Consider the following 16502-nt stretch of genomic DNA (forward strand, 5'->3'; position numbering starts at 1 on the left):
TTTGAGAAGGAGGAATAATTGTAATACCTATGCCACGTGGTTGACCTGAGAACTGGATTATTTTTTTCTAGATGAAGTGTGGAGATTATGCTGGTTACACAGTAAACTCTCAAACACAAATTTTTAACGTAAATTTAAAGCCTCACCAAAACCCAAAGTAGTAGATGTTGCCATTTTTCAAAAGTGACAATAAGCCCAAAGAAATTAAGTAATTTCCTTGGATCATATGGCAAGTAAGTGGCAGTACTGGTAATTGCACTTGTATTGCTTGGTATGTCTCTACAATTCAACTGCATTTCTCTCTACCACACAGCTCCATGAAAAAATATGTGTAAAAATATATCTGTGTATACATGTATGTATATGGATATTTGGGTCATGTCTGACCTGATCTTCATTTCTGTTTTGCTCAAAATATCTGCAAATCAGATTTGATCAAAATACTTTTCAGAATGTAAGATGAATACAACAGCAAATTGTGCTCTACATTTTGAAGGACTATTTCATAAGATGTGAGAAAAAATCTGTAATATTTATTGTGGAATGTGGTCTTTTGCTGTCATTTGTATAACACATGTAAATGTCTAATCAATTTCTAAATTTCTCCTTTGCTTTAGCTTTCTTCTTTTGATTTATTTCTGAATATGGTGGTAAATACTAGAAAAACAAAGCTTTTTCTTTTTATTTTCTGGGTTTGAATTGGAAGTGCTTCACTCCAGCTGCAGAGACAAGGCTGACACTGGGACAGGGAAGAGTGTCAACAGTGCAGCATGCTTTGCTTTCCCCCGTGCTACAGATAGCTGGAATAGTTTAGGCACCACATCTAACCTCTTACATAAGTCTTATGCAAGAGATGTGAGCCAGTTCTTTCCTGAAACAGCGCCAAATCTAATTCAGATATTTAAGGGCTTTTGCTTCCTAATATTCCAGGTGGGCGTGGCATACACTTACTTAGTTCGCTCAGGCTGTTTTTAAATTTTTGGGCAAGACACACATATGCACACTGCAAACACACATGCACAGAGTTGTCCACACTCTTGCCAACACAGTCAAAGCCCACCCTGGGTTTGTTCAAATGCTCAGTTTGGGTGAGGGGGTGGGAAAGGGAGAGTAAATTTTGGTATAATTCATGTTACTTCTTTAATCATTCTAGAAATGTACACATTCACTGGGTACATTTTTAAGACAAAGTATTATTCACTAGGCCTCTAGCAAGATAGAAGTCCAATGGAGAAGGCTATTAGCTTTAGTAACTGGCTCAGACATCATTTTTTATATTTTAATGAAGAAACTAAGGCAGATAAAAGATAAGCTCAAGGACAAGGGGGAAATCTGAAACAGGCTGGGCCACAGGGACCCTGTTTGGATCAAAACAGTGAAGAGTAGCACAGAAGGAACTTAAAAAAAAATCAAAAGACAGAATTGCAGGAAACTCCTGCTGCTTTCATCATTGGGGCGATCTGCTCGCCTTAGTGCTTTACCTCTACTCAGAGCGGAACCAAGTCATCTGCCCAGTTCGTTCATCACTCACTCCTCTTGAGTATTAATTAGCTCAACACTGATTCAGAGGAGCTACTGTGTTAGTGGCTGGGGCAAGGTATAAACAACCTCTACTTGGAACTTGAAGGAATAACCCAGTTTCATGGATTCACCAGAGTGGTACGGCTTAGCACAGTGGTTGCTGACTCTGATTCCAGCCAACTGGAACCTTTCACAAAATGTCACACCTCATATCACTGTCCCAAGACAGTCCACCGGCCTGGGTCGGAGTCAGAGTGTGCTTGCGGCTGAGAGCCAGCATCCTGGAGTACTGACTGCCTGGGGCCGTCAGTTTCTGGATTTCAACTCTGGTTCCAGAGTGTATTCATATGTGAGATGAACGTAAGTCGTTTAGAGATAAATTTTTTGATCCAAATAGTGATATTTTATGTGCTCTTAAATATGTTATCTATATACAGTAATATACATTACATAAAACTGGCGTGCCAAACTTGTGAATTCATAGATATTTTTGTTCAGTACTAAAAGGGAAGCAAAATTATATCTCTACCCTCAGGGTTTTCAGCTGGGCCTGAGAATTAAATTGAAGTAAAACAGATTAAAAGGAGAGGTAAACATATACATTCATTTAACGCAAATTTTATAGGACCCAGGGCTATATTTTAAGGACCCCCAACAAAGTGGTTAGAGTTGAACACTTGTATGTTGAATTGGGCAGAGAACAGTAAATTACAAACATGTGATAAGACCAAAGGATTTTAAGCCACAGCATTTAATGGTGAAGTGACTAGAAGGTAAAGGTTAATTTAACAAGATTTGTTTGTACAGATTTTTCTCAGTTTTACCTCTGCCTTTTTGATGATCAGCGTGTTTCTGCGTGATGATCAGAGGGGATAGTTTGGCTTGAAATTTTATCTTCTGCTTTAAAAAGAAAAAAGAACTTTGGGAGGTTGAGGTTGGAGGGTCCCCAGTTCAAGTTTAGCCTGGATAACATCAACTTTGCAAGATTGTGTATCAAAATGAAAAGTGAGAAAAGGGCTGGGGATGTAGCTCAGTGTGATGGATCCAACCTCAGTCACACACACACACACACACACACACACACACACACACCCCAGAGAGAGAGACAGAGACAGAGACAGAGATCAAAGTATTCTTCTTGCACCTGGTGTTTATTGAAGTGCTTTTAGTTTAAAATAAACCTTATGCAGAGTGATGTATTTTGAGGTGACATATTTTGCCCTTCTTCTGTAAGATAGTTTGAAAATGTCCTTTAAAGTGTAGTAGCAATATTAAAATTAGAAACTGAGTCATTAAATAAAAGTACAGGTACAATGCACGTAACACAAAAATCATAACATTGGAATGAGAATGACTACAAACATGACTGGAAATATGATTCAAACACTGAAAAACTCACTGTGCAGGTCTGAGAAGGCTGTGTGTTTAAAGTACTCTTAGAGCCAGCTCCGAAGCATGCACTGGCTTCAAGGTGGGCAAAAAGGAAGCCAACTGCTTTCCGTTCCCGAGATGATCATGCAACTCATGGCCATTTCACGGAGTGACTCATTTACTAAAAGCTAACTCACTGAAAAACCAACTAACTAATTGAAACAAAAATGAAGACTTAGAAATAAAAACCTTAGACAAGGTCTTTGCCGTTTTGCTGTGAGAAGTAGAAGCGAAGCAGGTGCAGAAGGAGGAGCTGGACACAGCCCTCACGAATGGAGACGAGTGTGCAGCACCCACGCTCACCCTTTCCCATGAGAGTGACCGCGTGAGAGGCGTCGCCTGGTATCCAACATCTGAGGCACACTACAGATTCAGGGGCAGCTGAGCTGCACTGAGGCGCTCATGGCGAGATACCTGCTGTGACCCTGAGGAGAAACTGAAATTAAAATTTAAAAAAATATATTTTTTAAACCCAGTAATGAAACAGTGGATTCTTGTGAATTGGTTTTTGCTAAAATGGTTTATTGTGAGTCTGTTGCTTGACAAATTGGCTTTCTCCAAAACAAACTTGCTTTAGAATAGTAGCTACTTCCATCCTGGGAGCACTTTTTGTGTGCATGAGTCCGTATTGGTGTCTGTTCCCTTCCAAGGCCCGCCACAGAACAGGTACAGGCCCCGCTCAGGTGCATCTAGTACAGTGCTGTCCTCCTCAGGTCGCAGTTCAGGGCACGCATTCTCAAATCCAAAGCAACGTGATCCAGCCAATCCAAATACCTCTCTCGCGTATGAGTGATGACTCTGAAAGCTATGACTTAGAAGTAGGACGTGAATTTAACATAGGATTTTTAAAAAATACAAGACAGATTTATATTCTATACAGTGATAAAATTCAATTAATAAATCTTTAATATACAGTGAAAATTCTGATACCAATTTAAAGTCCTTCTTTCTCAAGGAGGGTTGTTGACTTGTTAATGCCTTTCAGTGTGATTACTAAAGTTTTCTGTTCTAATCTGATCAGGATTCTGATCTTTTATCAGACTTCCAGATCTCACTGATCTTATGCTTTTTTCTGTGCTATTTGGATTCCAGGATATTTTGTTTCATTTTATTTTGTTTTTATGGTACCAGGGATTGTATCTGTGGATGCACTAACCACTTATTTATATCCTGCAGTCTTTTTTATGTCTTATTTTTATTTCTTTTCTATATTTGTTTTTTTGGGGGGGGTCCTGGGGACTGAACTCATGACCTTGGTTTGTCAGGCAAGTGCTTGAGCTGCTGAGCTAAATCTCTGGCCCTTTATGTTTTATTTTGAGACAGAATCTTGCTAAGTTTCTAAGGCTGGGCTTGAACTTACCACTAAGGCTTCCTAGTAGCTGGAATTACAGGTCTGTGCTAGTACACCATGTTCCCAGATTGTTTTATATGAGATTATCACTCTCATGTATTAAATGAAAAGAATCTTCTCTTTATTAGCATGTTCAAAATGCTGGTTTTAGATATAGCCATCACCTGCTATATTTAAAGGGATTGCTTTTTCCAAGGATCCCTGCTAAATGACTGTTACACAATGGGAGTGTCTTTTCTTTGTCCTGCAACCCTCCATTTCTGTCTCTCTCAAACTTTTGTTCTCTGCCTATTATGGCAATAGAAACACTGAAAGCTTAGCACCTCTTATCAGGAAAAGTAATTTCCTGATCAGGTCCAAGCAACTATGATCTCTCTGCTGCTCTAACTAAACACTAGAACACTACTCATCAAACATTATGAAACATCTCACCTGGCTGCAGAATCTCACACTCTTCTTGTGTAACCATTTCGTATATGCTAATATATGGGCAACACTAACACACAGAACGCGCTGAGCAAGTGCTTATCTTCAAAAGTATGATTCTTCTAAGAGATAGCACAGTTTAATGTATCCAGGTGGTACGATCAGAGGATAAGGGACTGGCAGATCTGTGTGTGTGTGTGTGTGTGTGTTACTGGAGACTGAACCCAGGACCTTGGAAATGAACCACCCTCCTATCACATTTTTCTTTTCTTTTCTTTTTTTTTTTTTTTTTTTTTTTTTTGGTTCCAGGGATTGAACTCACAACCTCACACTTGCCACGCAGGTGTTTATGCTGCTGAATTAAATCCCTGGCCCCACATTTTTCATTTTTAAATTTGAAACATTGTCTAAGTTGTGAAGTTACCCATGCTGGGATTGAATTTGCAATTCTCTTGCCTCAGCCTCTTAGAGGCATGCATCACCATGCCTGGCTAGATCCCTGTCTTAATCTGTTCAGATTGCTATGATGAAATACCTTAGACTGGGTAATTTATAAGCAACAGAAATTTTACTATTTGTACTTCTGGAGCCTAGGAAGTCCACAAGCAAGGCAATGGCAGGTTTGATGTCTGATGAGGACCTGTTCCTCATGAGTGGTGTCTTTTATGTATCCACCTATGTGGAAGTGGAAAAGGCTCTTATTTTATAAGGCAATAAACAAACCCAGGAGGGCAGAGGTCTTATGACCTGTTGCCATCGACATCTGTCTCTCAGTACCATTGGGTTAGGTTCCAACGGATGACTTTTGGAAAGACACAGATCATGGCAATCCTCTGACACCAATTTTATACCTGGAATTTTATAATGAGAGGTTTTTAATATTATCTGAAGTTAAGAACTCACTTATTTCTGTATAGAGTTTTATGTTATCCTTCCAAAAGTGAAAGTCTGAACCGAACTTGTGAATACATACCTTGAAACAGGAACAGACTTCTGATAAGTGGCCTAAAATTAGAAATGCCTTGACGTTTTGTGAAATAAAGTAAAGGAGCAGGACCGAGAAGCCAGTTTACCTGTAGAAAGAGAATCAGACACAGTTACCGTCTCATTCCTCATGCTGGGAAGGGCAGACCGTGAGCAGGTGTCTTGTGACAGAAGCAGCAGAGCCCACAGATAGTCTCCGAGCAGACCAGCTCTGCCCAGCAGAACTTTCTGCAGTGGTGGACACATTCCTGTCTTCTCTTTTCAGCTTTATTCCTGACCACATGTGGCAGCTGAGCATTTAAATTGTGGTTAGTACAGATGAGAAACTGAATTCTTAAAGTTTAAATATAAACAATCATATACAACTAGCGGCCACTATATTAGGCAGGATAATTAGAGACTGTGATCCCTATGAGAGTTGTGCCTATGTGTATCAAAACTAAACAAAACTCTAATTTCTTTAGTTCTGTCTTTCAAATTTTAATTGAAAGAATATTTCCAAATGAGATTATAGCAAATTACTATTACTGTTATACTTCCACGTATTAATTATATCCAAAGTGCCAAATGATTTTATTGCTATTTTCAAATCTAGCAATGGACATTCAGACTAAATGGCTTTATCCTTAATTTTTTTAAAGATGAAAAAAACTGAAGTTCAGAGAGGATATTTCAAAGATAGAAGGGTAGAGCTACAATTTAAAACTATAATTCTGACTTTGAAATCTATATTCATTCTATTATATCATACTAAAGATGTCAAATATATAAAAATATTTGACAATTCTACCTACCTCTACTTTCCTAGATCAAAATATACTTCTGATTCACTTTATTAGCAGAAAGGATAAAATTTTCTCTGGCTCCATCACCCTCTGTACCTGTTTCTCTCTTTGTTTTTGATACAATGAGAGTGACTGTCATGCACTGGCATAAGTTGTTCCCTTAGGAAGCTCAGATGGAGTCGTAAAAGGCATAGACAAATTTATGACTAATAGCAGCATGAATTGCTATTACCACTCTGGGATACAGCTATTTTTAAAGGCTTTTCAGAAGGACAGTTGCATGTTCTCCCTGAAAAGTATTTGAGGTAACTATTCATAGCTGAATGCTGAGATGCATTAGTTCCATTATGACTGAGTTCAAAACCTATTTTCTTATGATTAGCGAATTAATCAGATTATACATGGAGTTCAGTTGTAAACTAGTTTATTAGTTCAAGGAAAGTTTATCTACTGGTGTCATTAAACAAAAATACTGACTGCTGGCATATATAAGACTTATAAACATCAAACAAAACCAAATATCTACATATTCCAATAAATATATGAGAAGTGATGTTAATTTCAGAGGAAGCAGGAATGTGTAATACCGCTGGCCATACAGTTGTAAACAGAATCCCAGTGAATGAAATTGAATACTACCTTTTCAGAGGTAGTCTTCACAAACAAGTTTAAGTGGCAATAAAATGAGGCAAAGTGGAAATAGAAATGCTAGGTATCTAGCGTTCCACAGTGTTGGGGAGGCTAGTGACTGGAGCAAACCAGTAAGGTCAAGGGTCAGCTATTTCAGCAACACATGATTCACAAAGATGACAGTTAAAAGGGAGTTTCTGAAAAACAAGAGCTGGACCTCAAGATAAAACCAGGTGATACACAAGTGCATGATTCTACCAAAGGAAGGCAGTCAGATAGTCATGAAAAGTTACAAGCAGGGCACTTTTAATGTAAGCAGACTATGGGTCACGGCGTATAAGGCAAAAATGAAGTCAGCAGTCATGTTCTTGTGTAAATCTAAAATGTTTACCAAAAAATTTCATGTGTGGTGCTTTCAGAAGATGACTGGATCATAAGAACTTTGATTTTATCAGATTAATCCATAGATGAGATCTAATTCAATGGCTTTTGAGGGGGTAATGGAAATTTTGCAGATGGGGCCCAGCTGAAGGGAGTAGATCATGGAGCCACGACCTGGCACAGAACACCTTGTTCCAGGCTCTGCCTCTTTGCCTTGCCTCCTTCTCTCTTTGCTATTTGGCTGCCGTAATGTGAGCAGCCTTCCCTCATAATGTTTATTGTCTTGGAACCAGTTGACTGTGGGCTGAAGCCTCTAAAACTGTGCAGTAAGGTAAAACTTTTATTCCTCTGAATTTCTTATCTCCAGCATTTTTGTCACAGCAATGCAAAGTTCACTAACAAAAACAGAAAAATTCAGCTGGCAGGGGAGTCACAGAGCATGATAAAAAAAGTCTCTGGGAATACAGTTTCAAAGCCTGACCACTACAGAATGAGATTAAAGAAGGAAGTCAGCTATATGAATGAAGCACTGTAGTGTTTTAGGTATCATCAATTTGCATGCAAGAAAACAAAAGAAGATCTCCTCTGGATTTGATCCCACGATGGGGAAGACAACAAGTATAAAAGGTCACATCCCTCCTGCAGCACATGGTATATCAATTTGCCTTGATAATCAAAAAAGGCATACATTAGAAAACTCACCTAATTCAATACTTTTCCATTAGAGTCCGTTTAGTCACTTTGTACACGTATTTATTATATTCTCCCACTTACAAGTGTAAAGTCATGAATATTGTACTTAAATTTTCTTTATTTGCTAGGAGTCTTAGCTTTAAGCAGAGCCAAGGGTGAAAAAGAAATGGGTGGTGGAAGAGTGTGTCTTAGAGTCTGTTATTTCTGAATCTCAGCAGTGTAATCAGCTTTTACCCTCTTACATATGTTTGATCCTCCATTTCATCTTAAAATTATTAATTGGGCTGCAGTCCACAGACCACTAGAGCAACTTGGAAAATAACCAATTAATCTCATATTTTCCTTAAAAAAGCATTAAAACCAACAAAACGTACAGAGGATATGCCTATAGAAGCTTATAGATATTTTCTGTAAAAAAGAACAAAGGTGGAGAACTTCTGGAACATGGCAGACAGATAGCAGCAGCTACGCAGGCTCTCTCCGAGACCCAGCTTAGAATCCAGAGAGTGGAATCCTCTGGTGCAGAGGGAGGAATCTTAACCAAAAGGAGATATACCCTGCTGACTCAAGAACTAACTGAGAGATACCAACTGGGAATACAATCCTGGTGCTATAACAGGAACAGATAAAGCCTGAGTGTGGAAGCTGGAGCCCGCGCCATTGAAAGCTGTGATTTGCCTGCCGCTGCGGCTGCATCTGAATCAGCTCGGCAGGGAGAGAACAGGAATCAGTGAACGGAATTAAGAGCTGGGTGGGCGGGGAGCCGTGCATCGACCTCCGGTGAGTGAGGGAAACTAGGACTCTCCCACAATCTAGGAGGTGCCAACAGAGGACATTCTGGGACCGGGCAGACTTGCTGGAACAGGGAGCTGTAGGGACTTCAGTCACATATCCTTCTCTCAAGCGGGATTGGTGAGCAGTGCCTGGCCTACATGATGCTGCTGGCTGAGACCCAGTAGGCTTGCACAACCCAGATCCCAGCACCTGAAGGTGCACCCTAGCGGTGATGCCTTTAGGTAGGTTGACCTGGAGGGGCAGGCCCCGCATAGACTGTCTGGTCTGTAACTCCCTGGTGCGCTGCAGTGGGTGGGAAGACCTAGCTGGCAAAATTCAGTCAGACTGTGGCTGACAGGGAAGGAAGCTGGGCCTTCTATACACACTTGCATATATAAGGAACAAAGAATATGGGAAGAGGGAGCAACAAGAAAGGCTCCTCGGCCCCCAATCCTGAGAAACAGGCAATAGCAAACACACCACCAATAGACATAAAAGGCTATCTCCAGAGCCTCATGGACGAATTAAGGAATGAAGTTATTAATGACCTGAAGCAAGACATAAGCAGAATAGTCAGAGAAAGCTAAGCACCACCCAAGAAAAAGCAGATGGTGAATGGAAGAACAGAAAAAGAGGGGAGAATTATTTGATGGAGAAAATAGAAAACACGTAGAATACGTGAAGCAGGTTCAAAGAGATTAGCAGGAAACTAAAAACTCTATCAAAAACTGGCATAACAGCTTGAAAGAAACTAAGGATAGATTATCTGAACTGGAGGGCAGATTTGTAATGTGGGAGCATGAAATGAAAAACTTCTTAAAAATAACAAAAAAACAAACAGCAACAATACAAAAACTAGAAGATGATAAGAAGATCTATAACTTAAGAATTAAGAACATAAGAGAAGAAGTGGGGACACAAACAAATGGACTACAAAAGCTATTCACAGAAATAATCCAAGAGAATTTCCCTAATTTAACTAACGGTAAAAATACTCAGATATATGAGGCATACAAGACTCCAGCTACCTACAACCCAAATAGAGGTACACCCAGGCATATTATAATCAAAATTCCAGAAATCCAGTATAAGAACAGAATATTAAAAGCTGTCAGAGACAAGAAACAAATCACTTACAAGGGAACACCCATCAGAATTACAGCAGACTTCTTGGCACAAACCATCAAATCACCAACAGCGTGGGGGGAAATAATTCAAGCTTTGAAAGATAATAACCTCCAGCCAATATTGAGAACAACTATCCCTGGAAATTGATGGAAAAGCAAGGTGCTTTCAGGATAAAGAGGAACTAAGGGAATATGCAACCACCAATTCAACTCTACAGAGAATACTGCAGGATATTCTAAAAAAGAAAAATACGAAGAATCTAGAAATAGTGGCAGAGGGGCCACAATGAATGGAGCAGAAAACAAAATGAAGAAGACAAGCTGACAACTAATGACAGAAAAAGAGCTCAACAGAAATGAGGCAGAGAAGATTGGATGATAGGAACAGCTATCTTGGAGAAGTGCTGATTTGTTATCATCTTATTTTGAAGTCCCATCAAGCTTTTGTTCTTCTGTCCCCATAGGTCTTAACATGTTGTATCTTACTGGATTTTATTATATGTGATAGTACAAACAAAAACTTTTATAGACAAGGAGATTATACAGAAACCATAGTTCATTATCTGTTAGTTGATTCTAAATACCCTGTAATACTGTCATTCTCTTGAATGGTTATACACTATGTTGATATATTTGATGCTACAGTATACGAAGTTATACTCAAAGATTTCAAGGAAAGAGACAATATGGTAACTACTTTTATGTTGGGATTTTCTTGTGGTGAAACACTAATTTGCTTAAATAGTTATGTATTGATCTGCACTGTTTAGTTGTTATGCCCTCTTTTATCTCAATCTCCATTTTATTATTTACTTTTTTATTATCCTTTTAATTAAAGGAAAAATAAATTTTAAAAAAGCAGGATATATTATAGTAACCCACTTTGATATTCTATTAACTTGATTTGAAGTCCTGTATTGCTCTCATCATCTTGTTTTGACTGATGTTCCTCTATTCTGCTTTGCTTGATAGTACCAGGTTCGAAAGTTTAGGCACAGCTGTGAAGATAGTGGGATTCATTATGACGCCCATACTGGTTGACTATTATCTATTTTTGAAGACCTGTAATGTCTTCAATGTTTTGGTCTTGTTGGTTTCGTTCTTTACTGTTTTGTTCAATTGTATTATAACTGATGATATAGGCAACTCTATTTGAGATAGCGGGAGGCATTATGGTAACCATTGTTGATCACCTTGTATTATGTTTTTACATTATCTATTATGTCCACCCTTTTGATTTAACTGATTCTGTTCTGTTAAGTCACATTTGGTTTTACTCTCTTCCAAAAAAAAATCCAAAATGTGTAATAGTCATTGTACAAAAGAGAGGAAAAGAAAGTGCTCTAAATGGTATAACTGCATGTAAATTTAAGTGTATAAGATAGACAATGATATTACTGAGTTTTGTTGGGTCATCGAACAGAACTGTTTGCAGTCTCACTGTTTGAATGTCCACTTTATATGCTTTAATCTTGTAACTTGAACAAATATTTCTAAGATGACAATATGTAATCCATTAACTAGTGATTTCCTACTGTTTATTTTTTCTGAAATTCTGTATAACTTGTACCCTTTTTCTGCTTTTTTTCTTTTTTTCCTTAAATAAAAAAATTTTTTAAAAAGGAACAAAGTTTATATTCTGCCTAGGAGCATAATGTCCAGAAGATAAAGATGCTATTGAACAAAGAGAAGGAACATTGCAAAGCTCTACAGAATCATGCTGTTTTTAGGGTTGTGTTCTTAGAGATAAATCTAACAGTCAAAACAGTGTTCTTTCAGATCTGCTTTAAAAAATGTGTGCTTCTGCAAATGTCTTACGTGTTCCTTTGTTTATAACTATTTCAAACATTTGTTTTTTGTCATCTATGAAGAAATTTGAAAAGATAGGGTCTGTATTGGTTCACAGGCTGTAAGAAGGACCTGTCTTTGCTTAAATAGGCATTTGTTGGATTTTTAGCATCTCTGAATGATTTTATAGTCTCAGAAGTGAGAAAGGTGACTGAAGTTTCTAGAATACAGAAAATCTACAAAAGAGAACTCTTTTTAATAAATGCTATTGGCTTATGTAATGGCCTGGAAGACACCTGGTTCCAACTTCTTAGAGCTCTTGGGAGTCAGTCTGTCATCTGGTATTTTATAGAATGTGCAGTAAATTGGAAGAACTAAGTTTTCCTACTAAAGTTTAGCAAACTATTTTGCACTTTAGTTCTTTGGGAAACTAAATAGAGGGAAGTTATTTTTTCTCTTTCCTCTTCAAGCCTAACATCTAGAACAGTTTCTTGCCAGTAATAAGCGTCCAGGAATTGTTTCTACAGTTAAATGGAATTTTATAAATTTTTCTTCCTACTGGTTAGAGAACTAAAAAAACATGAAGCCAGAGCAAAACACAGTGGCATGCATCTCTAATTGCAGCCCTGTACGAGGAGAGGAGGCCGAGGAAGCCTAGGCCAGATGTGTCAGGAGGATTGCATGTTCAAGCCCAGCCTGATAAACTTAGCAATTTAAGGAGACCTTGTCTCAAAATAAAAGAAAATTAAATTAAAAGAGTTGAGAACTAGCTGTGTGTGAAGCCCATCCATGATTTCAATCTTCAGTACCACTAAATAGAAAGGTAAGAAAGAAAAAGCAAGGAAGGAAGGAAGAAAGGAGGTAAGAAAAGAAGGAAAAAAGGAGGGAAGGAAGGAAGTGAGGGAGGGAGAGAAAGAGAGAGAGGAAAAAAGGGGCGGGAGGGTGGGAGAGGAAGGCCAACTAGCCAGTCAGGGAGTTTTACCGTTCTTCTTCCCAAGCCCTGCAGACACCTATCACCAGACTTCTGCCTTTTCTGAGTTAGAGCATGTGCATCTTCCCTTGCTCTCCCGCCTCTCCTCTTTCTTCTTCCTTCGTTCTTCTTTCTCCTACTTATTCCTATGTCTTTCCTTTCCCACCTTGTTCTTTTCCTTTCTCTACTTTGCTAGAGTTCATAACCATAAGTATATGCAGAAAGCACAAGAGATACCAGGCACATGAGATGCCCCTTTATTCACAGTTGAGCCAAGATTTGATGATTTCAGTGCAAGTCTCTCAGCAAGGTAAATTTGGAGGGGTTTAAGAAGCTAAAGACCTGAGGTGATAAGGGAGTCTACTCATGTTGTAAACCATATCTAAAAAGACTTTCTATCTTCTAGCAAGATCACAGACCTTGCCAAGGTCCTTTAGTTCCTTGGTAAACTGAATAAAGGGCAACTGCTTTATCTCTTCCTCAGGTTGAACTCACACCTAGGAGCCTTCCACATGAACACAGAAACAGTAGCAGAGTTCTTCTCTGGGCTTGTCCTTGAACTCATGGGAATATGGATCTGGTAAATCACAGAACACCCAGTCTCATAGTCTCACCAGCTGGAAAATCATGTGGCTTACTTTGGAGAGGGGTTGGAGGATGGAGATGAGGGTCAGCGGTGGATAAAAAGATGGAAAGAGCAACTCTCCGTGGATAGAGATAGAAAAGAGAAAGAAGGAACCAAAAATTCCGGGACTGGGAAGGCAGGTCCGTAACTGGACAGAGAGTCCAATATTCTGTGTGATCTTCATTTTACCGAAGAAACCCAGTTACACAGCTGTGATTTTGCCCTAAGCCCCACCACAGCTGCCTTCCTTCACTGCCCTGTGTTACCTCTCTGCTAATCTCCCTAGGCTGCCACCAAATCTGACTGCTTTCAAGCCCTTAAACCATCTCTATACTCTTCTGTGATGATTTTATTCCCTTCTCATCGCTGTGCCACAATCTTATGTACCCTGCAAGACTGAACGTAGATACTTCTGCAAGACAGTCTGTGGTGACTGCAGTCAGAAGCAGTCAAATCCTCATCATACATCAAATGTGCGTCTTGCAGGGCAAAGGGCAAAGGTCTAGCAATTTGAATCTAAATCCTGGCTCCTTGACAAGTTACTTGCCTTATCCTGTCACTCAGGTTTTAAATTTTTATCTTGTTTGTCGAACTGGGAATGGCTCCCAAGGCCTCAGTATATGCTAGGCAAGTGACCCACATTAAGCTACTTTCCTAACTTTTTTTTTTCATTTATCATATGGAGAGTTGTCATGCAATTTATTAACATCATATAAATTATATAGCATAATTTTGGAAATATGTAAATCACCAAAGAGGGGATCTACTATTACTGCTTGTATTTTAGCATCAATTACAAAATATGGTGAATTACATTTATTTGTTGAAGCGAATAGTCCTCTCCCACTGACTATTCACTTGGGAGGGGATCAAGAACAGCTGCCTTGTGTGTTGCTTCCATCACCACCCAGGAATCTTTACAATGCACAGGTACTATATGTCTAATTGGTGAAGTGGACTTAAATATGACTAAATAGACTTTTCTATATCAGTGTACAGTAATGAAACCATTAATCACTCACCTGATTGCTCACCTAAGACAGGCACCATGATTGCTTGGTCATACCTTGCCAATCTTTTTTGATGTGGTTAAGAATTATGTTTGTTGAGTTCAATTTGATTGTAGCTCACTTCATATCAGGACACTCTAAGAGACTCAACAGACTAACTGTTGAAAGGTCCTTGTAATGGAAGGTCATAATGATTCTTTATACACCACAGACTGAACCTTTCTGCTTTACTAGAATAGGAAAATATCAAGTGGGTTTGAAACGGCATCTAGATACCACTGTGACCTAGACAGATACCTTTCCCACCTTTCCCTTGTGTGTATTAGTTTCAACCACATCTCTTTTAAACTCATTTTAAAACAACAAAGGGCTGAAGGGGTCGTTGGTGGTGCCAAGAACATGTAAGTTCTTGCATCCAAACCACAGCTCTGCAAAAATAAAATGAGAAAAAAAAATATATGTATATATATCTCACACAACAGCATAAACCCCCTTGAGTACAGGAACTTGGCATCCCTTGAACAGTACCTCCACAGGCAGAGATTCTTCCAGAATGTGAAAAAGGGCCCTTTTGTTCCAGGAGTCCACTGGAAAGAGATTCCAAACCCTGCATGCTGAAGGGGCACGCCGTTGGCCCTGGCAAGGAGCCTGCCAAACACCAAAGATGGTTCCCAGGAATCTTCTGCTGCTGGCTGAAGTGCTGACAGGCTCTGGAGCGGAACGATCAGGCTGTCAATAGGAATACACGGCTCAGAGAGTCAAAAATCTGCCTCCTCATATTTTGCAGATGATCCTCTACTTCATTTGTCTCTCCCAAACAGTCTAAGTACAGATTTTGGTTTTTAAACCATCTTCCAATAAAACTTTCCTGCTTTTCCCCACCAGGAAAGACTGCAAGCTTCAGGGCTCTTTAAGACAAGTGAAATTATTTCCAGTCAACACTACCAGGCCCGCCCAGGGGTGAGCACTCCTGGGTTCCAGGGAGGCGAAGCCTGGCAGTTGGCAGTTGTCCCTCCCCTGTCTGTTTACATCTCCCTTGGCATCTTTTTTACCTCAGGCTCAGTCATGTCTTCTGGGACTTCACAGGGTGATGAATGTATTATTTGCTTACAAAGAATGTAGGAATCCCTATAGTCTGTGCATCTTTTCTATTTTCCTTTCTTTTAGAAAATTTATTTTCTAAAAAGCACATCTAGTACAAGTTTGGTCTGATGGTTTAAAGGCCAACATTGCCTCCGAGCACATGCTATTACTGATAGATAATGAAACTGAGATTTTGCATTTAGAAGCTGAGAGAGACAGAAAAAAAGAGTGTGGGGAAACAGACAGAGAGTCAGAGAAAGAGAGAGTCAGAGAGAGAGTCAGACAGACAGAGACAGACACAGAGACAGAGACAGAGACAGAGACAGAGACAGACACAGAGACAGAGACAGACACAGAGACAGAGACAGAAACAGAGAATATGAGCTTCCCTAACAGTTACTTTATTTTTTTGCAACAATAAAACCCTTGAAACTTACCTGAGTCATCTGATCATTTAGGATGGCTGTCGTCCTTTTTACTTTCTCAGTGGCTCTTGAAGACCATGTGACTAAATTCTGGCCTATGGAAGCCGGCAGCTTTGGGTACATTGAGGGGAGCATATTCCTGAGGCCTGGGGTGTGCTCACCTGTCTAGCCCTTCCTCAGTCTTGCTGCCTGGATCAGGACTATAGGGTCGAAAACAGCATCCTGGGATGACAGAGAAATAAGGTAAAAGGAACCTCATACAACACAAGCTCCAACAGCTACCGCTGTTGAGTTTCTATTATTTCATGTAGATAATCATATTTTAGGCAAAGGTGGATTTTATAAAGAAGGTAAACTTCAGAGACTTTCCCTCATGGGACTATTCTAAGGCTTAGCAAGAACATTAGAATTGTGCTGGCAAGATCATCTGGTGTTCTTTACTTTTTAAAAGGGTTCTCATTATTTGCACAGACCCTACACGTTATCCTTCATGGCCAG

At 39.4% G+C, this 16502-nt stretch overlaps 1 long non-coding RNA gene across 1 annotated transcript; it reads right to left on the reverse strand.

Annotated features, from left to right (window-relative positions):
• Window positions 1-3457: 3457 nt before the first annotated feature.
• Window positions 3458-15422, reverse strand: LOC111754773 (uncharacterized). Its single transcript, XR_002789439.2, has 3 exons — window positions 15025-15422; window positions 5703-5802; window positions 3458-3763 (listed from the first exon to the last, which is right to left on the reverse strand). It is a non-coding gene; the product is annotated as an uncharacterized LOC111754773 (long non-coding RNA).
• Between the last annotated feature and the right edge of the window lie 1080 nt (window positions 15423-16502).

This window comes from Cavia porcellus, unplaced genomic scaffold (assembly GCF_034190915.1).
Source record: "Cavia porcellus strain 051 isolate PalLab524CR breed Dunkin Hartley unplaced genomic scaffold, mCavPor4.1 scaffold_24, whole genome shotgun sequence".
Lineage (NCBI taxonomy): Eukaryota > Metazoa > Chordata > Mammalia > Rodentia > Caviidae > Cavia > Cavia porcellus.